Source organism: Topomyia yanbarensis, chromosome 2 (assembly GCF_030247195.1).
Source record: "Topomyia yanbarensis strain Yona2022 chromosome 2, ASM3024719v1, whole genome shotgun sequence".
Lineage (NCBI taxonomy): Eukaryota > Metazoa > Arthropoda > Insecta > Diptera > Culicidae > Topomyia > Topomyia yanbarensis.
This window is the reverse complement of record NC_080671.1, coordinates 396,116,988-396,144,382: the sequence shown is the minus strand read 5'-3', so window position 1 is coordinate 396,144,382 and position 27,395 is coordinate 396,116,988. Positions and strand designations below refer to the sequence as shown.

Sequence of the window (27,395 nt, the reverse complement as noted above, 5' to 3'; positions counted from 1 at the left end):
ATCAATAGGAATGTGGTACTTACCGTCTATTCTGATCCCCGCTTTCAGACTCATCTTAAACACTTTCCGCGGAGTGTTAGGGCTCGGTTCTGCTTTGGGGCCTTCGAGACCAATATCAGGTACTACTTTACCTATAATTGAGTATAAGAGCCATCAAATGTATCTCACGGTAAACGCGTCAATCGTGATCCACACTAATCGAGTGGTATCCTTATACTAAGGTTGGAAGACGTTCCGACTGATAACGATTGCTTCGCGAAATATGATTGATATCCGAATAATAATTTACTCGGAACCCGAAGAGTAGGGAAATTATAGGGTCGACCCAACTCATCTCAATATTCGAGCAGTTTCACTAGGGATCACAGAATGCAACGGAGTATATTTTTTCAGTGTATGACTGATCGTACGGGACTTCCTCTGTTGATCGGGAATCGAGACATGCCGGTTTGAGGGAAAGCAAAATAAAATAATTTTGATTAGGTAGATTAGTTGGACACGCGTCTCTCGTCGGTGCACGTCAGCTTGATCGATTGCTAATGATCTGTCGCGCGCGATCGTTTTAGGCAACTGGAGTAGGTGTTTAAAAAAATATAGTAGATTTAAGTGTTTTCTTTTTGTATAATGCATGAGATTTTCGTTGAAAGAGGTAGTGGTACTCGTGGTAATGATTCTGAAGGAAGTTTTCTGTTTTTGTAGAGCGTTAAGTGTGTGATATGATACAAAAGCGATGGTGCGTGGATACAACAGCTAGATCGCAAGGTATTAGTAAAGTTTATAAAAAAGGAGTTTCATTTAAGGAAACGTCCTTTTTTCACCAACCGCGGGCGGATTGTAACCGTTTAAGTTACAAATGCAAATATAATGAGTGTCTGTGTTTGGGGAAAAACCAATAAATGAAACGATAAGAAGTGAGTGGAAAAGCAGAGAATAGGTGATAGACAGGATATTTTAGAACCCTATTGGGCGAGTTTCTTTGGCTGTGGGGTGTAGGAAAATGTAGGAGAATTTGGTTGTCGGAGTTGGTAAAAAGAAGGTGGAAAATGAAAAGGAAGCGGAAAAGATGGAAAGTGGAACAAAGATAGGTTGGTGATGTGTTGGCGATGGGCGAGAAAGTCTCTTGGGTTCTGACCGTGGGAGTGAACACATCGCATTCCGCTATTAATTGAAAGTGATAAAGTTTTGGACGGTCTGACCGGTTTGGAAAGCCCCGATCACGGTGTTAATAACGCCAGTTAAGAGCAAAGGATCGGCAAGTGCCTGTTTCGCCCTGACTGGTTTATCCAGTACGGCTAACCGTAAAGGAGTCATCCGACAGGCTGTCGTCGCGGGTCCGTGCTGCCGAGTGCAGTCCTTCATTCCGCCCGCTAATTATCAAGGACGACCGCGTGGCCCGTGGGCCAGATTAAGATCTCCATCACCTGAACGTCGAAGCCGAGAACGAAATCCCGAGAAGACAACGCTGAGAATCCATCGTTTCCCCGCTACTTTCCGACCACCTACCACTACCACGCCGACCGAAGAAGCAGCAGGAAAGGGTTCGATGAAATTAGAAGAGGATAAAATTTTGTAAGAGTGAGTAAATTATATACATTGTATTGTTACACACGTTGCAGGTTTGCTCCCTGAACCCAGATCCGAAATTCCCCCACAACATAAGACGACCCTGGGACCCGAGGACCAAAAGAGGCCTTGCGTGCCCACCCCGGAACGCGTATACCAGGCGTTGGGGCTTTGAACCAGTTCCCTTCCGGAGCTGGTTAACATCATCCTCGGGGGCTGAGAGCAGCCGCGTCCCAAAACGGTAACAAACTATAGAGGACGCCATTTCGAAAAAAGAATCAACATATCGAAAAACTCTTACATACGTCGCTTGCTATTGTTATGAGGAATCAAAAAGCTTTTAATTTTAAGCTTTAGGTTAAGTATCACGGAAGATAGATTTCCGGCTGTTGGCCCTTTCCAAAAACCGCGCCATCGGGAAAATGCTGCACAGCCGCCATCTTGCAACAATTTATCATGAAAAATATGTTCATAACTGGCATTACAAACCATCACGATTCACCTCTTTATTGCGACAACAAAAAGGTACATTTTTTCGTGTTCTACGGTGGTGTAACCCCTTAACAAACGCAGCGAAACGAGTCGCGACATAATATTTAACCATACTAAAGACGTCTGAAATGCGAACAACCCACAAGTTTAAACAAACGCCTACAAAATGTCGTTTAAAAATTTGAATTCCATTATGAGTCGTAATGAACTCGGCTAAATTCAATCAACATGCTGCGGAACCGTCGCTTATGAATATTCAATTCTGCCATTCCTGTGCTGAATTTCCTCCAAATGAGCATCCTAAACGTTCAAATCAATTTATTCAAATTCCATTCATTCCAATCCGCACAGTATCCTTCCAGCTCCGGTAGGTAGGTCAGCTTTATTGTATACAATAATTCACTCCAGCGCGGTTTACCCCGGTACCGTTTCCAACGTTAACCACGAACCGCAAGGGGAGGTAGTGCTAATATTTTCCAACTCGCGGAACGCGATAAAAAAAACGCACTGCTCCACTTTATCAGCCGGCAGCAGTGTTTATAAACAAAACTCCATCGGTCAGTCGGGCCATGCTGACCACTACCCCAACCGCCGCATTGATTGCGTTGTGCCACCGGGACGGGACCACATTTTCTAATCGCTTCGGCACGTGAACGCACTCTAACAGCGGGATTTCGTGTCCTAATTTTGCGCTACTTTTGCAATGGAACTAGTTAGAACTCAAAACTGCTATCCTTCCACTATGTTGGCGCTAATCGGCAGCAGGGAGGGACTAGCCAACGCCGGTTCCGACGGGAGTTTGTCAGTGTCGGATAATCCTGCCAGTGGTGGGAGTGCGAACAGGCGTTACTAAGTAGGTTTGGATATATTTACTAACAATCTGTCAGCTGCACAGCGGGAAAAAATGATCAAACGCAACCCTACGGTGCGCTGGGAGGGAAGCGCTCGGTTTATTTAGAGCTACGTGAGTAGGGAAAGGGAAAAATTTAGATAAATAAACGAACTTCGATGACACGACGGGAGGTACCGTTGCAATGGAAAATCATTCATTCGAAATCGGTGAAAATTCGAGCAGTTTTTTTCGAGTAGAATGGGTGGTGGTAGGTCACATATGTGCGCCTGAAAATGCGACCGGTCTCTTCTCGCGCGCGAGACCGGTTCTCGCCTGTGTGTTTTCTTTCTCACAGAGAGCGCTTTCCTCTCTGTGGCCGATAACGGCACGCTCAGCTGGGAGTGTGTTTTCCTTCCATCATCCACATCAGCTGAGAAAAGGATCAAAGCCTGCCTGCCCATCACGAGCAGCCATAACCTTTTCCACTGGTTCAGTTTGATTTCAGAAACGTTCACTTGCGGTTCGTCGACGAGTGGTCGCGTTGTGTTTTTCTCATGTTGTAATAGAAAAAAAAAACATTCCAGAAGGGAAAGGTGGACCTTTGAGCAAAAATAAAAGTGAGGAAAAATTAGACTCGTTGTTGAATGCGAGGGTGGAGAAAAAAACGATACATGTAAATATTTAAATCGCAAGGAATACAGCGAAATTAGGGTGGTTCTTGGAAGAAAAATCCGTGATTACAAGCAAACAACAGTTTAAAATCTGTCTCTTTCTACACACCCACACCAGCCACGGGCATACCAAGGATGATGCTGTGATTGGTGATCGAGTCCATCTTAGCTTGCAGATAGAAGATTTTTTTTTCGGATTCCAATCGTTCGCCGACTCCGTGGACGGCTTGCCCTCCGGACGGGTTCTGCGCGTTTGAGTGTGATGAGTGGAATCCGCATCGGTTTTATGTATGTAAGTGCTATAATAAACGACCTGCTGGAAAAGCAATCCGAAGCGTAAATAACGAGAATTAAGAGATGAAAAAGACACCGGTTCAGGTGGGAAAAGAGTGTGCTTCTGCCGTGTTTTCCTGCGCTCGTCGTGTGCTGCGGTGAAAAATTACTGGAATCCGGAGGTCAACTTAGTGCTACAGTAAGTGCGCGCGGCACAGTGAAATATTTGAAACCTGTTTGATAAAGTTGTGGAAAAATTTACTAGTGACGGTGAAAGTTATTAAGAAGAATAATAGTGCAGTGGGGGAATATGTTTTAAAATAATATCCAAAGTGAAAGGAGTGTTTAAGCATTAGAGAAAAATATAGTGGATTGTGTAAAAAATATCAACTATTATCAACACTTACACGAAAGGGAAGGGTATGTGTGTAAGTCTCGTCCATTTGCAGTCAGAACATCGCTACTAGAAGAATACAACGTATCAAAAAGGTGAATTTGCTATCCGAATTTAGATCTACATTGATAGTTATTTGTTTAACCCTTAAATGCATACTGTTGCCATATGGAAACATACCGAATTTTATGATATAAAGCCTCAACAAGAGATCGCATCCATCCAGCAAAATGAGTACCAAAGAAAGATGAAATTCATGCATTCAAGGATTAACATTTTAATCGATCAACTAATTCCAACGATGAAAATAAGTTTTTCAAAACTTACATAAATTACTCAGATGAACTGTGAAAACCTTGAACTGTGCAAAGCCATCGCTCTCGCGATGCCAGCGAGATTCAGCAAAATTATGAATAATTCTCCTCTTTGCAGTCTTTGAATACAAACCATTGCAGGAGGACGGCAACAAAGCTTTTCAACTCAACTCTACACGAGTGATGTTTTCGGGGCCAGGGGGGAGGGAGTAATGGAAAATATCTTACATTAACGTCGGTGGTACAGACGAGGTTTCATATGCAAATTAAACGTCTAGACTGATACCATTCTCCGATTTCAATCGTAATCAACAAACTGTTGCGATTCGGAAATTTCCAAGATAGCGACGGGCTGGGAAAATCAATTTGCCATTTGGCATTATTTACTTACATATCCTGCTCAAAATGCGCATATGCAAAACAGGGACGGTTACACACACTGAGTGGTGACGAGCACAATTTCGAGAACAACATTGCAGATCAGAATTCGTAAAAAAGTCTCCTTACTTGTCATATTTTGTTCTAATTTCTCAATGTGTTATAGAAGCTAAAATCTTCCTGGTAAAAACTGATAAAATCTTCGATCATTAACCTAATTGCGACTTGGTTTGAAATTAAGTTGAGAAAATAATAAAATAACAGCGCAATTTGAGATTAGGTCCATTTCAGTAATGCACTACTAAAATAAACTCGTTTTTCCCGGGTTATCCAATTTTACTCGAGACTTGATGCTAACATTTTTCAAATAAAGATAGTCCCAGCGAGTTCACAGAATGGCAGTCGAACCTTTGGTGACCAGTAATCCGGTGATGGAAGTATTCAAGATCTATTTTCGAATCCACAGCTACAAATAGCTTGCTGAACCAAAAAATCGAACGATTAGGCACGACAATACATGTTTCGGCATGATAATTAAAACATCTTTCACTGGTTTCAGGGGAGTTGTCCGAAATTTGGTGGGAGTAGGGCTTCGTGCAATTCGTCGATTTTTTACAATATCTTCTAATGTAATGTAAATTTGGTTTGGATTTGTTTTCAATAAATTTTATAGTACAGGATACATTCCATTAGAATGACGAGAAAAAAAAATTAAAGTATGGTTTATTTTCATTTTTTAGTGTTTCGGTTTCTCCTCGACAGTAACCAGCACCAACTGCATATCTAGTTAGACGATGTATCTAAACTAGTACCCAAATTAGCACTAGATAATTAAAAAAAATAATTGTAAAATTCATGCCTATAAAGGCGGCATTATCTATGAGGAGGTAAAGAGCTTTAGACCAATAAATCTGACGTCCTTCGTTCTCAAATCAGTGGAACGCATAATCGACCACTACATTCGGACCTTTAGCTTGGGCATGCCTCGCTGCATAAAATGTAACATGCATATCAGCGAAAAAAGTTTACTAGCACCCTGTTGTACAATGTTGTCTACAATATTCGAAAAAAAACTTCGCGAAAGCAATCAAAATTAGGATTTTTCTAGATGTTGAATGTGCTTTTGACAACGCCTCTTTCGACTCCATTTTGGAAGTAGCACGAGGTCATGGAGTACGTTCATATGTCACGAACTGGATGCACACAATGCTTAGCAACCGACATCTGTGATCATCGTTAAGACAAGTAGAGATAAGGAAATTGGGTGTCTGCGGATACCCTCAAGGTGGTGTGCTGTCACCAATTCTATGGAACCTTGTCGCCGATGGTTTTTTGAGGAAACTTAATGAGCTTGGCTTTCCAACATATGGTTCAGCCGATGGTTATCATATAATGATCACCAGTATTTGCATTAACACATTTTTCGATTTGATGCGGTAAGCCTTATCTGTAGTTGAGCAATGGTTTCATGTTGAACTATCAATTAATCCAAATAAAACATTAATAATGCTTCTCATGCAACGGAGGATTACAACCGAAGCTCATCTGTTGCAGTTCTTTGACTCTGGAATTTTTGTCGCAGATCAAATTAAGTACATTGGGGTCATTCTTAATTCAAAACTAAATTGGTCAGCTCACATCGATTTCAGATTCATGAGAGCTTGCATGGCTGTTGCTTGGAATGTAAATTTAGCAGGTATTTTAACTTTTTCTAAAATTAAATGACTTAGCCTTACAATATGTTTGGTAAAGTCGTTGTACTTTACAAGGCCCTTCTTTTTTGTTTAAACAGAAGCTAGGGTGGTTCTAACTTTAGCAATATTTAAAATTGAACTTTTCAACGGTTCGAGATAGAGCTTGACTGTCTTCGATGGAGTTGTAGAACAACACATTTTAGACGAATTTTCTGAAAACACGCAAGCTTTTATACTTTCCATTGCACGAGAAATCCAAATGTAAACTTTAAAAAGCGGTTTTATTTCTATAACTTTTTTAGTTTTTATTTTACACTAAAGTACCCTTCAGATAACTTGAAGATTATTTTAGGGTGCATAATTTGCTTGAAAACACTAACTACTAAACTTTTTTCTTTTCAAAGTTATGAGAACTTTTATATACAAATATAGCTTTTTCAAATAGCATTGTCATTAATTAGGGCACTTAATATTAAATACCGTTGCTGTCATATAAAATTAACAAACAATGGCACACACGTTTTTTTATATCTTGAAATATTTACTCACTAAAAAGTTTATTTTGAGTAAAAAGTACAAATAACTTTCTAACGAAAGAAGCTAGAGATTCAGTATGTTGAGACAAATCGTTCTCCTTCAAAATATCTAAAAGTGTCTCAAGAGTGACTTTAATGAAAAATCAAAACTGCAAAAGTTATATGAAGCAAACTATTTTTTAAGAAACGCCCTAATTTTTTTTTGCTAAATTTCTTGTAAAATGAAAAATACTCGATATAATATTTCGGCGTTTTCGACAAAGTTTTTAAAATTTGATTTTGTTCAATTTTCTGGGAGTCAGCAAAACTCTATCTGGAAGCAATAACAGTTAAATTTCTGATTTTATTAAATTTATAACCACCCTGCCCAGTATTTAAAATAATAGAACAGTATTGTAAAGTGCAAAATTTTATCATGAAAGCAAAACTATATATTTTATATTGTCCACCGTGAAAGTAATTTAAACATATTACAAAAGGTCAATTCATGAAAACCAAATTTTTAATATAACATTTTCTGTTTCCACTTCTTTTCAATCTATCCTCCAGATGTTCTTTTTAGGGGTTATGTTCGGCTTCCAGTTTTTGAAATATTTAACAACCGGAATATTTACTTCTCATCCGACGTTTCGGCGGCATGTATTGTGCCTTTCTAAAGGAATCTAGTCAAAATTACATTACAAGAAACATTGATTAACCAAAACACTTAAACTTTTTACTAGTAAAATATCTCAAAATTTGCGTTTTTGGAGAGTTTTATAATCATTCTAATTATTATTCAACTAAATTTATCATTACTATTGTTCATTTGGTGTCCCTTAACATGCTCTATAACTTGTTGTTTGACACTTTATTCCTATCGCTTTTCATTTCGCTGCAGTACAATAGTTAACACAGCATGATTTCACCACCAATGTGTTTGCATATGAAGCGAGGTGATAAAACTGATTGTGCTTCAAAATTAAAAGAGATAATTGAATGGAGTCAAAGAAAGAATTGTAGAATTTGCTGAGATGCATTATTTCGATGATAATAATGTTGATGTTTATTATTTACTTTTTTAGGTAATTAACGAAAATGTTAAAAATAACATAAACTTTAAACTAATTTACTTCTAAAATAATACTAAATGCACTTAACTGAAATGTATTAATACATCTTTCTCTGCAAATTTTTTTTCTGGATTTCAAATAAAAATAAGAAAAGGTACAATAAGTGCCATACTATTTCAATAAGAGATAGTATTAATGAAAATGAGATAAAAATACCAAATTTCAATAACAAGAAAAGATAAGTGTATCATGTCAAAGAACAAATTATGCAGCTTTTCAAGACTAACAATCTGAATTATTAAAATGGTGATGTTAACTATTAAGATTTTCGCGAAATGAACGAAAAAGCGATCAAAATTGTTAAAATTTAAATAAATTACTATGAAAAGGTTACTTAACCTGATTAACTGACACATGTGAGGACATCATTCAATGGGAAATTTTCTCATCTATTCAATGAATTTAAAAGGTTTGAAATACAAAGTATACTTTTTGAGTTAGAGCTATTTTAAGATAACTACGTTTTTAACACAAAAAGTTCAATAACTTAGTAACGGTTGAGATTTGATGGTATGTGTGGAACGATTTTTTTCTCCAAATAAGACAGTCAGTCGAGAGGTTCTTAACCATGAACCAAACACCCTGTATATAGAGATTGAATTACCAAAGCCAATTTTTTAAGCTTTCATTTTTTTTTTCATAAAAAACCTAAAGCGAAAGAAATCCGTATCTCCGTACACCCCTAGCTACGTCCATGTTAAAATTCAGAAACCTTATTTCGGCCAATAAAAAATTTGGCTGGGATTAGGTTGACGATTTTCAGAGTGACTGGATAACCTTTCTATATGAGAAAGTTAAAAATCTCCGGCAGGCATCCGATGGATTGGTTGTACCTTTCCAGCACCATCTTTATATATGGGCATAGTGAGTCAGGGCCAGGAGCCCCGCACTTAGGATGAATATAAAATCGTTCTATAAATATATATTTTAAAGAAAAAACGCATTCCCAATCTTTCATAACTTTTTAGCGTGTGGGTAACAATAGATCAGTAGTATCTCGGAATCGCACATTGCACAGTATCCCAGGTGATCAAGATGTTTGAAGAGCATCAGAGCGGCACACTATACGACTATTGAACCAATTCAAACGTCAATCCAACATTTCTATTCAAGTTTCAATTTATTTTTAACAACAACAATGAAAAGTTTTGTACACCCTGTATAAAAAGTTTGGAAGGCACCGAACCTTAGCCTACCAACCAGAAAATATCGTTTGGCAAGCGATCTGCGTACGTGGCAAAATATTCATTTCTTCGTCACATCTGAGTCACGAACAAATCCACATGGAAGCGTCCAAAAGTGACTTCTTGAGACTCGATACTTTTTGGACGCTTTGCTATGTTTCACTCAGCCCGATCAGTGCTAGACTGACACATAACCAATAATATCGCTTTTGCTGAACACTCCGCTCTATCACAAAAATGTTAAGCCCTCGTTCGTGAAATCCTAAAAAAGAACGTATCAACCCTACATTTACTTTAAATTTGATGAAGTATGTCACTGCAGATGTGCTTGCATTCGAGGATATTTGAAAAACCTCGGACATTTAAAAGTGTAAATATTTTTATAAATATTCTTGTATTGTTATGTGTTGCCAAAGCATGCTTCATACAAGCAGAACATTCTTATGCTTTTGGAATAAAATAATTCAATATTTAAAACTCAATTTTTCTTGCTACATTCAGAACCTCAGTTTATAGACGGATGACGAAAGCCAAGGCATATTATGAGTCTTGGAAAAGTGCATTCGACATCTTTTATAATCCGAATGCTTTATATTACTAACATTAAAATGAATTGTACCGAGGATATTGATAGATTCGCTTCGAGGAAATTTTATAGCAAAATGAAAAAAAGTATTCAAAGAAACTGAGTATATTTCATGGTGATCCTTACCTGCGTAGCCTCCTTCGTAAAATGGCCATAGTTAACTTACTTTCAATTGAGAATGCACTAACTCGAGAAAAAATGGAAGCAACAAGACTCTTCACACTTTTTATGAACATATATAAATACCCAACGTACAGATGGGAACGACCCCAAGCCAAGTGTTTATTTATATTAGTTTGAATAAACAAAGCGATTTACACCCCATACCACATTTTGTATCCAATCATCACCATCATCTTGTCATGTAGCAACTATGCTATACTGTACGGCATCAGGCCAACATCCCAACACTAACCAAAGATAATTAAAAGCGTGCAAAATAATCGTGGAAGAACAGGGTAAATGGTTTTTGTATACAATTTATAGTTAAATATAGAAGTGCTGTGTCTATGGTCAGAACCGGAATTGACAAAAAAGCTGACATAGTAATTCAGTCGTTGAAACAAAATAAAAAACAGAAGCTGCCGCTAGCACATTGGCTCCTTTTTTGGCCGAATCAATTGGCAGCCCTAAGTTTGCGCCGCTAAAACAACATCCATATCCATAAAAATTGTAAAACGATGTAAACGAAAAAGTTGTCCATGTACCATAAATCAAAATTGAAAATCCCTAAAACAGTGTGAACGATTCATACAAAAAGGCGATTTGATCCAGAAATTACATAAACCTGAACCATAAAATGGTCGCAAAAGAGCACTAAAATAGTCATAAAAGAGCAATTAAAATCAACCAATTCCCCATAAAAATATTGGAAATGTTCCATAAAATGTTTCATTTTGTGACATAAATTAACTGACATTGATCCGTAGAATATTAACAATGTACATTAAAACACGTTGATATGTTCCATAATATCGACAAAAATTATTCCACGGTATTACAAAAATGGAGCAATAAAATGTTAGAAAAAGATCCAAAAATTTGATGAAAATGTAAATAATTTTTCTTGGTCCATAGAAAATGTAAAAATGAACATTTCTAATGCTATGTATTGATTCATATATCGAACCTTAAATTATGGTTCATGAATATTTACAAAACGATTCATAAGAAACGAACATGTAAAACGATCCAATAATATATGCTTATGCACCAAAAAAATTAAACTTAATGAATTCATGCGAAATTTTTGTTATTTTGTTGGACCATTTTACAATTTTTTATGGAAGTTTATGGAATTATTTAAAATAAAATTTATATGCAAAAGTACATTTCCCGAATAAATTGTGTAAGAATAGGCATAATTTTTCAATTACATTTAGTTTAGTCGTGAGGGTATACGAACTGAAATTGAACCATAAGAAAATGTTCGTCAAAATTCACCCAGTAGACTGATATTTTTCAACTTTTAGGGAATAAAATAAAACATATTATAAAACTTTCCCCAAGGCACATATGATTTGTGACACAATCATTAAAGCGGCCAGGCCAACTGTGCAGCGCACAAAATGAAGATGATTCAAAATTATACGGCAATCAAATTATTCATTAAATGCATGATTTTATTAATGAATTATTTTGAACCTTGAATAAGGAAGAAACGTGAACGACCGTACCAACCATTTCAATTTGATGGGGTGGGGTTTTGATAAATCTTTGGGAGAGACGTGGCTAAAAGGGTTAATGTCACTCTTTTGGTCCTAGGTCCCTGCGATGGGGCAGAGGTTATTAACCATGTCTTGGCCGATGAGCCAAGGTTATAGCACCTTTACTCGCTCTCTGAAATTGAGTTCTACAAGATGACGACACGAATGAACTCATGATGAATGAAGGTCATGTTTGACAATTCTCGGTGGTTTGTTTACTTTGTCACTTGCGTGAGTGCGAGTGCAACGGGTGCTCATCTGTTACATTCGAACTCACGTAACTTCCATGTAAACAAACCACCGAGAATTGTCAAACGAAGTTCATCCGGCTCATTTTGTAGGGTTATGTCGGTTGGTGTAAAACCTAATAGTCAAGCGATGCCTACTTCGATCTCGTCGAACTGGTTCAAACACTAAGGCAAAACGTATAGCGAAATACATAAGTTTTATCTTATGATGAATAGATAAGTAACAAAACGATGTTTTCATAAGAGACTTTTATGATTACCTTAACATTTTATAAGTTATTACATATGCCGGTCGTTTGAATTTCTTATGATTATGGTTCTTATGATTCTCATAAACATAAGACAAATCTATAATATTGTCTTATAATAATTCAAAGATGCCTTATGGAACATGAAATCATAGCAAACCGATTTGACAATGCCGTTTCATAAGATAATCTTATGATTTACATACCTGCTACTTGTGGCTAAAAATTATACGATATTCCTATGAAATTCGCTGTATTTTTTGCCTGGGTGTAGTATATTAATAATAATTTTTCTTGCGCACTTGTAAAATTTTAAAAGTTATTCCTAATCATGTTTACCTTTGTGCTACTATCCACTAGAACAAATTCGCAAAATTTGGTATATTGTTCTCGTATTACCCAAACTACTAGTTATATTTCCGCGAGGATATTTGGGCGTAAAATTAATTTTTAAAGGACACAACTCCAGTGGTTTTTGCATAATTTGATCATAGAAAGCTCATCCGTTTTTTTTTTCATTTCATGTCGAAGAAACAATTTTATGGAATCTATGATGAGTAAAATACTATTCATTTGAAAGCTTTTAATTTTTTTAATGAGTCTAAGGTAGTTTTGCGAAAAAGCAATAAATAGTCAAAATTTAAAAGAATGCAAATGGAGACGCATGGTTATTATTGATATTAATTTTGAATGCTTACTTTATATCTAGAATAAGCTTACTTAATTCTAGTCATTTTGTAATACTATTTTTATCATAATTTTATTGTACCGATTCATCTTAAAGAAAGCGAATAATCTAAACACAATATGATTATTTTTTAATAATCCACATGAACAACAAAGCAAATTAAATTATTTTCTTTTTCACTTTTTAACGACATTTAGTTAGCTAGAGATTACTGGGTAGGGAAAATTTAGAGCCATAGTACTTAAGTGAGAGCAAGGATATGAAGTATCGGGGAACCTGGGGATATTCGGACCTACTTAAGCAAATCGCCCTTTTAGGTGGATAGATGTGAAAAAGTTACCGGTAAAATATTCTTAGTTTAAAACCTCAGCTACATTTTGGTGCCATAAAAGGTTCATTTGCACCACTCAATGGCAGGCTAGGCGACGATTTGCAAACCTCTACGTTTTTCCATCCTTTTACAATGTAGGGGTAACTCGGACCTCCCTACGGGGCAATTCAGACCATCATTTTTTTTAAATTTTTTTGCAATTGAATTATGTTTACCTATGAATTAGTTACAAGAGACGCTCCTTAAGAAGCCGCTGAACGGTGGTTGGCGGAATAGGGGGTCCGAATAGCCCCGTACGGCCATATCGCACAAAAGAGGTGAGCGTCTCGAAAATACCCCTGTTTTCATCCAAACAAAAATCATTCCATAAAATAGCAGCCTCAAGCTTTCCAAAACTTTTTCCTTTTATTTTTTTCACTTTATTTGTCGCTTTAATCACGGTTATTCCATTATAATGATTTTTGTTTTGAGAATGGCAAAACAACGAAACACGTTGTATCTCCTTTCTACAAAGAACAAAGAATCAACTTTAGCTCTCAAAATTAATGCGGTTCCACGAATATGTACGATAGTCGGAAAGTATTGCTATTTTCGGAGAAATCGAGGGAGTCCGAATTACCCCCACTGTCTTAAGAGCCCCGGGTTCCCCTACACATCGGAAAACTACAAGTGGCAGGGTCATTAGAAACAGACTTAAAACTGTAAACTTCTGTTGGCAGGGGTTGAGCTTAGGCAGCATAACTACGAATCACTAAAGTCTACCAACATGCCTCCTGCTAAAGACAGACTTGTGCCTTTTTTACCGTGAGAACCGACAGATCGCTTGCCAAATCATGTATTTATTGGCAAACGTTGAAAGTTTCTGCTTTCTTACTTTCTCCGAAATATCAAACTTGTGCTGATCGGTGAAGAACAGTAGCCCCGCAAGCTGCCGGAAGTCCAAAGTGTACAGTTCCCGGCTCCGTGACTTTCCCACCTAATTTTTTCGTTCGCCCGTATTTGGGGTCTTCAACACTTTGTACATATGCAGCAGGGCCCTACTATAGATAACTTCTTATTTGAATATCGATTAGGGCAATTGTACAAGCCCGCAAATCAAAAAAAAATTTTATACATATTCATTTTATACAATTTATAAGATAGAAAAAATAAATAATCGACTAAAGGGTGTGTAGATAGGGGAACGCGGGGCAAGTCCGACACCCTAAGCGCAATAATTTTTCTAAAATTTCACAAAGCTTCTAAAATTGTATATTCTGTGCATAATCCTTATTTAGGTGGTTCTTAACAAAATATAATTTTTTCAGCGTTTCAAAAAAATGATTTCATTAAAAATTATTGATTGCCAAAAAATGGAGAAAATTGACGCTTTAAAAACGCTGCGGGTAAGACCGACACCCCAAAGGGGCAAGAGCGACTCCCTTTTGAACTTTCTTTTTGACCATTTTTTCCACTAAAAATGTATTGTGTATGTGTGATAAAGTGTAATTATGTGTATTATATGAGTATGTGTGATGCAAACGCATGCTTTCTGTAGTTTCATCGCGTAGCAAGAGGAAGAGCATTCGAATGCCTGGTGTTATGAATAAATAATGTTAACGCATGGTTTATATTATGATACGGGTTTTCTAAAGTAATTCTTTCGAGCTTTATTGCCACTTGTATAACTATTCTAACGAGGAAGAGCTGTTCTGCAAGCAGATTATATGCGCTGTTACTAGGACTCATTCACTTAGAAGTGACGCACGCTTCGTAGTAAGCTATCTGGTTCGTGTTGTGATTTTTCGGAACACTGTTGATCAACAATCCGACGGTCAATGAAAATTTTTCATCAATATCATTTCAAAATCTCATCTTAGATTATACTTTTCGTTTCTTTTTGTAATATTATTATGAATCACGTTCAATTTAATTTTTAATTTTTGATGGTCGGCTTGAGACAATACTGATAAATAAATGCAAAAAACATAGTTTCCGTGTATTTCAATTATTAACATGACGTAATTATAGTATAATCGAACACAAAAAATATACCGAGTCGTTTGTATCGAATCAAAAACGAACCCAATCATCCAAACACCGTGTCGGTCTTACCCCACCCAAAAACTGTCGGTCTTACCCCAACAGCGCACATTTTTGTTAAATGCTCAATTAACAGTATTGAAATACTCAAACTTATCTTCAATACACACAAATAACGATATAGAGAGTAGAATAGAATGTGTGACAAAAAAACTGGTCATTTTCAAAGATTTTGTGTTATTAAAACCTTAAAATGTATCAACTAAAAATAACATCCAAAAGCGCATCAACTTTGCTTTCGCTTGTTTTGTTTATTTTGTTGACGTTTAATGAACCCATATGGCATCGATATGTATCGAAATGCCTAAAATAGTCGTACTAATAATATCCTGTCATTATTGTATGATTTAAAATTTGATATTTGGGAAAAGTCGTGGGGTGTCGGGCTTACCCAGGGTGTCGGGCTTCCCCCCAGTTCCCCTAATTATTTCGATGGCTTGAAACATGCTTAACTTTTCTCATACTTAACCGAAATTAACCAAAATTTGCCCTGTTTGTCAGTAGAGTTTATTGTTTACATTCACTAAGTTAAGCAGTTGCCAGCGAGATTCCGGTCGAGATGGAAGAAAATCAGAAAACTGTTCACGAAAGAATTTTTTTCACCCACATGCAAAATCCTAGGTTGTCGCATCGCGTCTTAAGAAAACTAATGGATATACATTATTCGACCATCTAAAAGATCCCATTAAGGTTCGTGAAACGCGAATGATAGTGAACTACAAGTCAGGAGCTAGACGAATACCAGGAACAATGCGTAAAAACCGACTGAACATTGATTGCTCATTTCAAGCGGATTCCGAATATTTGGACACGGGACTAGGCAAGAAAATTAGATGTTTCGCAAAGTTTAGTCTAGTAGATCAAGAAAAAAACCTGATTGAAAACGTATAAAATGCAGAACTTCCCAAACCGGGACGAACACCAGCAAAGTGTTGCCAAAATACGCGACCCGAAACTTGGCACGACGCTACTAACGAAATACCGACGTTGCATCATCAAAGTGGATATCAAGCAATGGTCGGGATAGGAATATTTCACGGGTAAGGACTGCTGTGAATGACCATTTCAAACAGAAGAAGCTGTCGAAATTCACATCGAAGTATCTGATTTGGCAGGCCATATGTACTTATGGAAAACGTAGTGAACCATTCTTGACCAAAAGCTTCATGAAATATGGTATTATAATTTGGAGCAGTGGGTCTCCAAAAACGGCTTTTGCCGTTATGAAGGCAGCACGATCAAAACAGTTGTTTTGGTCTAATCTGGTGTCCTGCCATTATTCCAAAATTGTACAGCTATGCTATGCCGATAATTCGGTGGATTTTGTTCCATGAATCAACCAAACTGACCTGAACTTTATCCGATCGAAACCTATTGGCCATGATTAAGCGCGAACTTAGAAAGACCAAAGGAATGGCGAATAACGAAATGCGAAGGAAGTGGATGTGCGGAAAAGTGGAATGATAAGCAAGTGGAAAACACTGAGAAAAATGTAGCGGAAACGACTGTATGGGCACTTATACAGTCAATCACAAATCTACTAATTCTAAAGTGCAACCGACGTATATAAGCTGAAATAAATTTATACTGAACTTCTGTGAAAGAGTTTTACAAATGATTGTTTGGTTATGATGCGTGCTGTTGATTTTGAGGTACTAGATGTGGCTTTTGCGGGCATTATGGCCTGAACGAGTTTTTTTAACGGTTTCTGAACATGCTTTTCTGCAATGTGCCGCCTGATTACAAAACTGGTACTTAGGTACTACATTGTCCTTTAAATGTGCAAAGAGTTTTCTGTTTAATGGTACCGCATTATGTTTTGTCGCATAGGGAGGAATATAATCCAGAATTACTTTGCTGAAAACAGAAACTTGCTAGGATTTTTTTTTTCATAAAAATGCTATTACAATTTTAAGTTAAAAAGTTAAGTTTATCGCGGAAATTTTTTCAACCGAAAATATCGCGCTATGTCCAATAGATTCAGAAAATTATTCTGGAAAATTTCTTTAAAGACCAATCCTCTGCGATGGATATAAAGTTAAAAGCATTCACAACATTAGCTCATGTTTCAGGATTTTTAATTCGTTTTTATCACTATTTTTCCAATGAGTTAAATGAATATAAATATATTACAAAATTACTGTATGAAGTTGCAAAATTATTTTTCAATCTATACTCACATCTAATTTTATTATCAGGTAAACAGGGTAAGGTATTCTTGGTTCTCTGTACGAAAGAATTGGACAGATTCAACTTTTTGGCCACATGCCTGTCCGAAGTCTTGGGATTCGGTTTAACACTTTCACTACACGCTTGCGATCCTGATCACTAATGGAGCATCCATTCTAATCGAAGTTCTCCTTCCGTTCGATGCTCAGAGTTTTGTAGTAACATCGTTTAATCACTTGACTCACCGAGTTTTTTTCTGATATCCCGATTAGAGAGGCTGAGAATTTTTCAGGTGCTACCGTAAAATCAATTGGCGACGTTGCGTTTCGGCTGACGCCTTTTTTACAAATTTTCTATTCTATTCTAACCCTTACACAGCCAGTATTGAAAAGCAACAGCAACTGGAAAACACTGCAGTTATTCATTAGTGTTTTTCCTGTACCCATTAATATTTGAAGCATATTATGTGTAATATGTCGCAAATATTAAAACGCAGAGTTTTAATAAACTGTGCAGAGTTTGTGTTTAAAGATGTTTCAAAATTATACGGCAATTAAATTATTCATTTAATCTAACTAACGAATTATTTTGAATCTTGAAGAAGGAAGAAACAAGGACAGCCGTACCGACCGTTTCAGTTTTAAGAGGATATGATAAATCGTTGGGAGTGACTTGGCTAAGAAGGTTAATGTCACTCCTTTGGTCTTTTGGGATGAGACAAAGGTATTTACACCTTGCCCTGGCTAATGAGCCTAGGTTAAAGCGCCTTTACTCGCTCTGTAGTACTCGGAAAATCATAATTTATATAAATTTAGCACTTCAATGGAAAGGTATGAAACGTGAAAAAGTCTTAGAAATCGAACGGAACCCCCGGGACCACTGCCAGCATACGAAAAGCTGGGGTTCTAGGGCATCCTATCATTCATATCGAACTCCATCATTTCCTCGTGCATACATCTCGAATATTTCCAAAACAAATTTTATTAAATGTATCTTGTTGAACGTGAAAGATCACAAGGAACAAAATAAAAGTAGTGTTGCCATCGCTAAAACTAAGATGCACTAGACCCTTTGACATTCAGTCCCGATTCCACATTTTATCATTAAATACCACATATCAACTCCATTTAACAATAAATTATTGCACAATTTTCTATTTTCAGTGTGTAAAATGTTCAGAAATCACATGGTAAATATTTCATTTCAGGAACAATACGGAAAGTTGGGGTGTTAGGGCATTCGATGAAAAAATAGGTTTCTAGACTAAATGTCAAAAAATCCAATGCTTCTGAATTTTATAGGCAACGAATCAGTTTTTGCTTTGTTCCTGATAACCTTCCACGTTCAACAAGGTACTTCAAAAAAAAATGCATGAAGAATAATAGAGATGCACATTAGAGTGGGACATGGTTATATGAAAAAAATAAAATTTGGCTCCGAGTGGGTCCCATTTAGCTCCCAGAACAACTCTGCAAATTTTTAGCTCGATCGGTAAAACTATATTTTTGCGCCCGCGGTTTAAAGTTTACATGGGATTTCGTATGGGAAAATTGTCTTTTGCAAATTAATTCTTCCAAGAGTCGCCCGTTATCTCCTAAAAATAAATGGATGTCTGATTTTTATAGGAAATTTGTCAAGGAAATAAAGACTAGAAGACTGCAAAACGATCTGATGCTTGTGGAAAAAGTTATTAAGCAAAAACCGATTGATGCCCTGAAGATTGATGAAAATTTAACTTTTCATAGCATCACTGCTTCTGACGGTCTAATTATATACAACATTTTTAACTTTCTCTTATTATGTACAAAAGAAGCCTCAATTTATCCCTCAAAACATTTCGAAGTGGCCAAATAGTATAGATAAACGATTTAGACACATTAAGACAAGATTAAAACAAAATTGCGTATAATTGGACAATCAACAGCAGTGTTGCTAGAAAAAATGAATATTTTATCAATCGTCAGAGCATCAATCGGTTTCTGCTTAATAACTTTTTTCTCAAGCGTCAAATCGCTTCGTGGTTTTCGAGACTTTGTTTCCTTGTTAAATTTCCTATAAAAGCCACATAACGATTTATTTTTAGGAAGTAATGGGCGACTCCTGGAGGAATTATTTTGTAAAAGTTAATTTCCCTATACAAAATCCCATGTAAACTTTAAACAGTGGGCGCAAAAATATAGTTTCACCGATCGAGCTAAGAATTTGCACAGTTGTTCTAGGACCCAAATGGTACCTAAAAAGTTGCTCGGAGCAGGAATCTAATTTTTGTCCCACCCTAAATGCACATGCACAAGAAAATGACTAAATTCGATATGAATGACAAAACGCCCCAGAACCCCAACCTCACGTACTCCGATAAAGACCGCAAAAGCACCGTTCGATCTCTGAGACTCCCTCACGTTAGAAAAACTACAAAAAATGTATGTTTTGCAGCATAGAGTAGAATGGCTATTAAGAATGATGAATTCTCTGAACAAAATGTCCCAAAACTCCAGCTTTTCCCATTTTTTGGGAAACAAAGATTCTTTCATTGAAATGCTAAGGTTTTTTTTTTAAAAAAAACGTGTTTAATCCACCTAACAGTGTGATGAGACATTTCTTATAACTCTTATCACTCTTCGGATATTATATCGTTTGAGAGCATTTAGAACTTGATGCTTCGCGATGTTTTTGATAACACATACTACATGGGATAGTGGCAGGACTCAGAGAATCGCTCAAATCAGCACAGGACAACATCAGTGCTAGGAATCTCAAACCAAATCAATGGGAAAGCGAAAAAATGGCCCATAAAATAGATATACCAACGAATTATTGTTAATGCTCTGTTAATAAAATATCTATATTGTGGTGGGAAAACTGAATTTTCCTAAAGGGGTTATATATTGTACTGAAACAAAAAAAAACTATTTTTTTTGAATCGATTTGAAGTTTATATTTTACTCAAATTTCCAACGCGACTGAGAACTAAGAAATCAACGCTTTTTCTTGAAAAGGGCGATACTAGCAGTGATACCATTCAAAGAAAATCAACAGTGTATATTTCCAGACTTGGTTTTATTTCCTATTTAAGAACTATTGTATTTTTTTACATTCTAGATTGCATGATTCAGTGATCGAAACCCAAAACTTCATAAAGTATTTGAAATTATTAAATTAAAATTTGTTTTTGCTATTGAAATTGACAAAATGATAGTATCGCCCCTTTGGCGATTGTTTACTTTTTCGGTTCCATCTATCAGCATTGAAGTATCGCCTTTACGTTTTTTTACAATAACTACCGTTTTACACCACCGATTTCGTCCGGGTTTTTTCAATAGAGATCATTGTTACTATTTACAGCTGGTATCAGTTTGATAATCCTAAAAAATACGAAAATAACAGTTTCGCCTCTAAACTGCTAGCAAAAAAAGTATCGCCCTGTTTGTTTGCATGGAGCGTGGAGGGCGAAACTTTAAATAAACAAACAAAAATACAGTTTCGCCTGTTGTACTTTTTGCTGTAGTTTAAGAAAGCAGTATCGTAGAATCCAAACTTTTAGGTTAATTTGTTGCGTTTCAAAGCCCTCATTCGCATGTATCTATGTTTACATTTGTAAGTATCGCCCTTTTCACAAAAAAGCGTTGAAATGAAATCGCAGCTCCTGATATCACGCTATCTCTGAAGTACATGCGTGCATAGTTTCAAATTTTACTTCGACATCGACTTTTTCTAAAGGTGACTTCCCAGTAGTATTCTTGATTTGAATTATTATCGCTAATCCTAATGCAAAAGAACAAATAAAAACCACACGAAAACGAACCGTTTGGGAAAATCATCATCATTAGTGGAATTTTCATTTTCACGAAACTTTTCGATAACCTTCCGTCACTTGCGTTAATGCACTGGGTGCACAGTAGGGTGACAGGAAAAAATGACCCCTATCGGCCCACCTCTGCGTCGATTCCTAGTCCCACCAGGAGTACTTGCACCAAATTTGAAGCAAATCGGACAAGTCCAACTACCGCACCAACGGGCCTGAAGTTTGTATGGGAATTTTCAATAATTTACATAGAGAAAACCCACCAGCACGCATTTTCGCCGCTAGGTGGCACTGTATGCATCGTATTATCACTGTAAGTGAAAATAAGAAGGATAATTGAATTGTCTACAACTTAGTCGAAGACTGCAAGTAAATCCGACTTTGTTAAAAGAAGTTATTAAACTTTTAATGAAGTGATGTCTGAGTCAGTTTTGCATGGGGCCTGATAGTGCGTGGTTGTGTATCAGTACTCGATTCACACGAACTAAACATTTTTGTGAAATAATCGTTGGGTTTAGCTCAATGGTATGTTCAGAAGAATTATAGTAAATAATACGAGTCATGCTTTGATTAGAAAATTTTAGTTCCACCTGTTACCGCATAGAGGGCGCCAACACTAACTTTTCAACGGAGAGAGATAGAAATTTGGTGTCTTCTACAAAGTTATAGAACAGGCATTTTTCAGTATTTCTTCTGAACATCTTGATACTCTATCTCTCTTCTATGAAAAGTTAGTAGTGGCGCCCTCTATGCGGTCACAGGTGGAACTAAAATTTTCTAACCAAAACATAACTCGTATTATTTACTATAATTCTTGTAAACATACTATTCCGCTAAATCTAACCATCATTTCACAAAAATATATAGTTCGCGGGACTCGAGTACTGATACACAACCATGCACTGCTAGGCCCCATGCAAAACTGACTCAGACATCACTTCGTTAAAAGTTTAATAACTTCTTTTAACATAGCCGGATTTACTAGCAGTCTTCGACTAAGTTGTAGATAATTAAAATATCTTTCTTATTTTCACTTACAGTGATAATAAAATGTATACAGTGCCCCCTAGCGGCGAAAATACGATCTAGTGAGTTTTTTTCATGTAAATTGTTGAAAAATCCAATATAAACTTCAGGCACGTTGGTCCGGTAGTTAGACTTGTCCGATTTGCTTCAAATTTGGTACAAGTACTCCTGGTGGGACTAGGAATCGACTCAGGGGTGGGCTGATTGAGTTTTCAAAAATTCATCATTTTTCTGGGCAGCCTAGTGCACAGTGCTTTAAAAATCTAGCGAAATCGTCTTAGGGCACCAGCGGGTCTGTAAAGAATACTAAATATTAATTTCTATTCCATACTTTTCAGTTCAGCAATTCGAGAGATCGTGCTCACCGCAAGCCATGAAAAATAGACTACGTTGTGAAGCGATGGTCACTATTTATTAAAAAATCACGGTTGAATAAAAAATAAAACTATTAAAAAATTTCAAATAGTTTATAATTTTCACAAACTTATTAGGAAAAATTGTTTAATAAGCTTTCGTAATATTGTGTAGGAAAAAAGCTGAAAATTTGAAAATAAATCTGAGGATTATGATTGATTACAGAACTCTGGAATTTTCTATTGGAATGTTTTCAGGCAGGAATTTGATATTGATGCTATTAGACAACTGTGAAATCAAGATCAATAGATCAGTTACATATCAGGACCCCATTCCGACAATTTATCAAAAGTCCTCATGATGTTTACAAAAACAGAATATCAATCTACGGATCAGATAATGTTATTGTAATATTGAATTGAATCAGTCTGCATCAATAAATTTTCAACTCCAATCCAATATTTTTTTTTTTGGTGTGGGGGGGCTGTATGGTGTCAAACCCCAAAACCTTCTTTTGGCTACGCCGTTGCTTGGAGTTATTTATTTCGCTTTTCATTTTCCGAAAGGTTTCAGATCTATCCGATGGTCATAAGTTAGAAAAATTGCAGTCAGAAGGTTCGCATAAATGTACATTTTTGCACTGATAAGTTATCAAGTTCCTTCCAGACAACTTGGAAGTGTTCGGTGATTATTTCTAGTGGTTGTAGATAGAAAAATGAAATACAAAATTCGATTTATCGAAATAATGTTTGGCTTATTTCAATGGATTATTACTATATTGAACAATAAATAGGCGACGAAGAGTAATCCACAAACAACAAGCCATAACTTTTAAAGTATTCAAAATAGATATTTGAAGTCTTCAGTAAAGTTATTCGCAAAAGTAAGAGCTACAAATTTGCTGAAGGCATCATTTCGTTATAATCACTTCCAAGAAAATTTGAGAAAATATCTCACTCATAGGGGGATTAATCAGCAAAAGCACAATACCAAAAGAAAGGGCATATTACCTCCATTAAATTCTCCGAAGATACCATTGACCTAAAATAAGCCGTTTTGGCGTTAATAATAGATTACATGTTTTTGGTCATATTTCTGGCAATGGGAAATGATAAAAATCTTTCGTCCGCATTTAATGTTAAATATCTCTTTTGATAATAGTCCGATTTCAACAATCTATAGCTTGTTCGAAAGGTATTCGTTAAAGCTGTCTAAAAACATATAAATTGGTAATCTATATTGTCAATTTCTGCAGATAATTTAAAAAAACTGCAAAAAACGCCATTTTTACTCATTCAAACATTTATATCTTAAAAACTAAACATCAGAATCAAAAACAAATTAATAGCGTTCATACTGTTTTTTAGTTCTTTCATTTAAAATTGGTTTGGATAAGATCGGTTCAGCCATTGCTGAGAAACACGAATGAGAATTTGTCCGTTACATACACACACACACAGACACACACACACAGACATTGTCCCAAATCGTCGAGCTGAGTCGATTGGTATATAAGACTCGGCCCTCCGGGCCTCGGAAAAAATCTTGAAAGTTTGAGCGAATTCTATACATTTCTTTTATAAGAAATGTAAAAAAGGCGTAAATTGTAATTTTTGAATGCTACTCTAAAAGTTATGGCATTTAATATATATTTTCCTCATATTTTCTCACAGCACCAATGTCAAAAACTTCAAGCGAAATGGACGGGGTTCTAAAATTATCCAACTGATGTGAAATTTGGCATCCAAGTTTACTTTGACATTTGTCACAATATGGGGGGGGTCTTTGGGATTTCGAAAATGAGTGTTTGTCACCGAGTCGCTTGTCGAAATTTTTGCATAGAAAAACTACAGCAAGTTATTAAAAATTTCTAAAAAACGCATAAAAAGTGTTTTTTTTGTTAACGCTGCAACCCGCACCGCTCCCTTAAACCTGATGTCCCTTTTACGTGAGGCAGAAAGTGACTTCATTTCGAACCCAACTACTGACTGACGCCTTTTTTGCAAACTTTAGAAAAACTGACAACGATGAAAATTTAGTGTAAACAATACACTCTAAATTTGTTCTACCTACATTTTTAAGAGAAAATACCCAATGGGTTCTATGCTATATTTTTTTATGCTATATTGTAAGCAACTGGGTAAGAAATAAGGATTTGTGCCCTCAAGTCCAAAGACTGGTTTTACCAACAAATTTTCACCCTAGTGAGAAATTTTGGTGTTTACCAAATTTTCCTCCTTAGGGTGAAATATAGCATAATGCTTTCGCATAGGCCTGCTAAGCCAAGACCAGGGCCGGCGGAAAGCGTGGGTAGTATGGGTAGTACTACCCACTCGAAAATAATCGAGTGGGTAATTACCCACTCGAAATTTTGAACCATTTCAAAAAATTTAGATGTGCAACGCATGTATCTCGCATTACACGCATTTAAAAACATCGATGTACCCCAATTCCATTTGCATAAACGAACGTGATTTAATGTGAATGTAATGTAAGCGTGTGCATTGCGAAAAGGGAAAAATCCTTACTAATGGACCCCTCACCCTATGCTTTCTACCCACTCGTACGTAAAGTGTTTCTCCGCCCCTGGCCAAGACAAGTTTCGGCTTCACTGTGTCTCATCGGCATAAACAGAACTTCTGCTCGGACGGGACATCACGTTTGATCAGTCGTTCGATTGAAACACAAAGTGTGTTTTAGTTTTAAGGGATTTGCGTCAAGCCGGCGCTAATCTATTCCGACAAAAAGTTAGTGTCGGTTTCTGATGCGGCGAAGCCGAAACGCAACTGTGTAAGAACCAATGGGTTATTCTACAGCGTTTTTTTTTTCGTGATGCAATTTGATGTGAGACACCTTTTAATAAAAAATCACTGGAAGATATAAAAGAAGGCTTCGTTCGAAATTCTTTGCATTTCTTGAAATAACCCATCTCTAAACCGAATTTTTTAAAATATGATTTAATCGAATGACACTCCGCTTTGCATATGGAGTATTCCACTGTTTTACACCCAACCGAATCACGAGCTGATTGAATCATTCGTCAGTCAAGTTGAACCCAACTCATTAGATATTCCACCACTCGGAGTGATCCATTCACCGCTATGCGCCCTGAACTAGTTTACTGAACCGTACAATGTCCCATTTAGACAGCCATCGTGTAATGCATATTCCGATGTACATAGTTGAACATAAATTAAAAATTCACCCAGATAAGGGCTGAAAACTTGCACCAATTTTGGGTCGCCCTTCGGAGAAAAGTTTTACTTCCAACTTTCAGCCCAGTCTGTTCGTCATTCAAGTTTCCCCAGTTCGCTGGCAGTAACCGCAGTATATAAAATTGATTCCATCTCCTAGTAGTGTAGATGGGAGCTTTTCATACTATCATTCGATATTTAGAAAATTGAAATATGTAACTGTTTCCGGAACCGTAAACTCTAAAGCCTTTTTAAAATAAATCGAATAAAGACTACGAACAATGACAGTACTGGCATGCCATGTCCCGTCACATTCGAACGCATGCCTTTTCCCTAGCATGACGGCAAACAAAAATCAGCATTATGAGATTGATTAAATTCAAATTTATTCAATCAGTTCTTATTTAGAATTCAAGAGACTTGGCCGTCCGGGCATATCTACATTCATCCGGCAGGAATAAATAAATGAACACTAGTGGTTCCAGTCGACCAAGTTTCACCGGTGGTCGTCCTCGTCGGGACACCGAGCGCTCCGAACTGAGCCAACAGAAAGCTGAAGATTTTGTGTGCGGTTTGCTTCGCCAGCCATAAATCTTGTTTTCGTGAAGCTATGTGGTGGCCTCTCGGTGAAAAATATTTGCCTAAATTTGATGCCACTACCCAGCGATTACGCGATACGGCGCAGTTGAATATGGATATGGAAGCTGTACCGAAATTGTACAATGAATCATGAAAATTGAGATGATTCCAGCGAAACGTTTGCTCGATAAATTTAGCTACCGCCGCGTTTAATCTGCTTCAGCAATGTTTTATTTCGCCGTAAAATGGTTCTGTGCTTCCAGAGCCTCGAAGCTAGCTACCCACCTAACCGCATCTGCTGAACGGCTGCGAGCAACAGGAATCTCAAAGCAATTCCCTTCGTTGTGGATTGCGCTGGCACTGGTAGTAGGTATGCCAGGAATGAGTACCGTCGCGGGAGGTAGAAGAGTGCCAGACTTAGCGCCTACCCCCCGCCACCCACTCTAGGACATTCATGGCGAGGTGATGCAATCCGTGACTTGGCAAAAACGAGGGCAGAAAGGTTACGCAAGAGTGCCGGTTCCAGGCACGTAGCCAGAGGGGGGGCTAGGGGGCTAAAGCCCCCCCCGAAAATTTTCAAAAATAAATTTAAGAAACAACATGTTTTTCGGTGACTCTTAAAAAAATTGTATCTTGTTTGGTTTCAACAAATTAATGCGAGAATTGTGAGGAAGATTGCTATTTCGAACCACCGAAGACAGCGGTCAGGATATCTACTCAGTATGCTGAGTGTGATAAAACAGTTCCCTTCATAAGCAAGAAGTAGTGCTCCAGCCAAATACGGGTGCTATTGACTTCCGGTCTTTTCGCATAAGATCGATCTTATGCGAAAAGACCTGAAGTCAATAGCCTCCGTATTTGGCTGGAGCAACATTCATGATGTGAAATATTTGATGAAGGTGAATATGGAGGTTATGCTTACGAACATCGCCTTTAACG

The 27,395-nt window shown here is 36.9% G+C and overlaps 1 protein-coding gene across 2 annotated transcripts in view; it reads left to right on the top strand.

The window, feature by feature from the left end:
* The first annotated feature begins 3,397 nt into the window (after nucleotides 1–3,397).
* LOC131684849 (uncharacterized) overlaps nucleotides 3,398–27,395 on the top strand; it is a 732,442-nt gene continuing 708,444 nt past the window's right edge. For both annotated transcript variants that reach the window (XM_058968063.1, XM_058968064.1), the window contains exon 1: nucleotides 3,398–4,320. The gene's annotated coding sequence lies outside the window, so the exon portion shown is untranslated. The remainder of the gene's footprint in view (nucleotides 4,321–27,395) is intronic.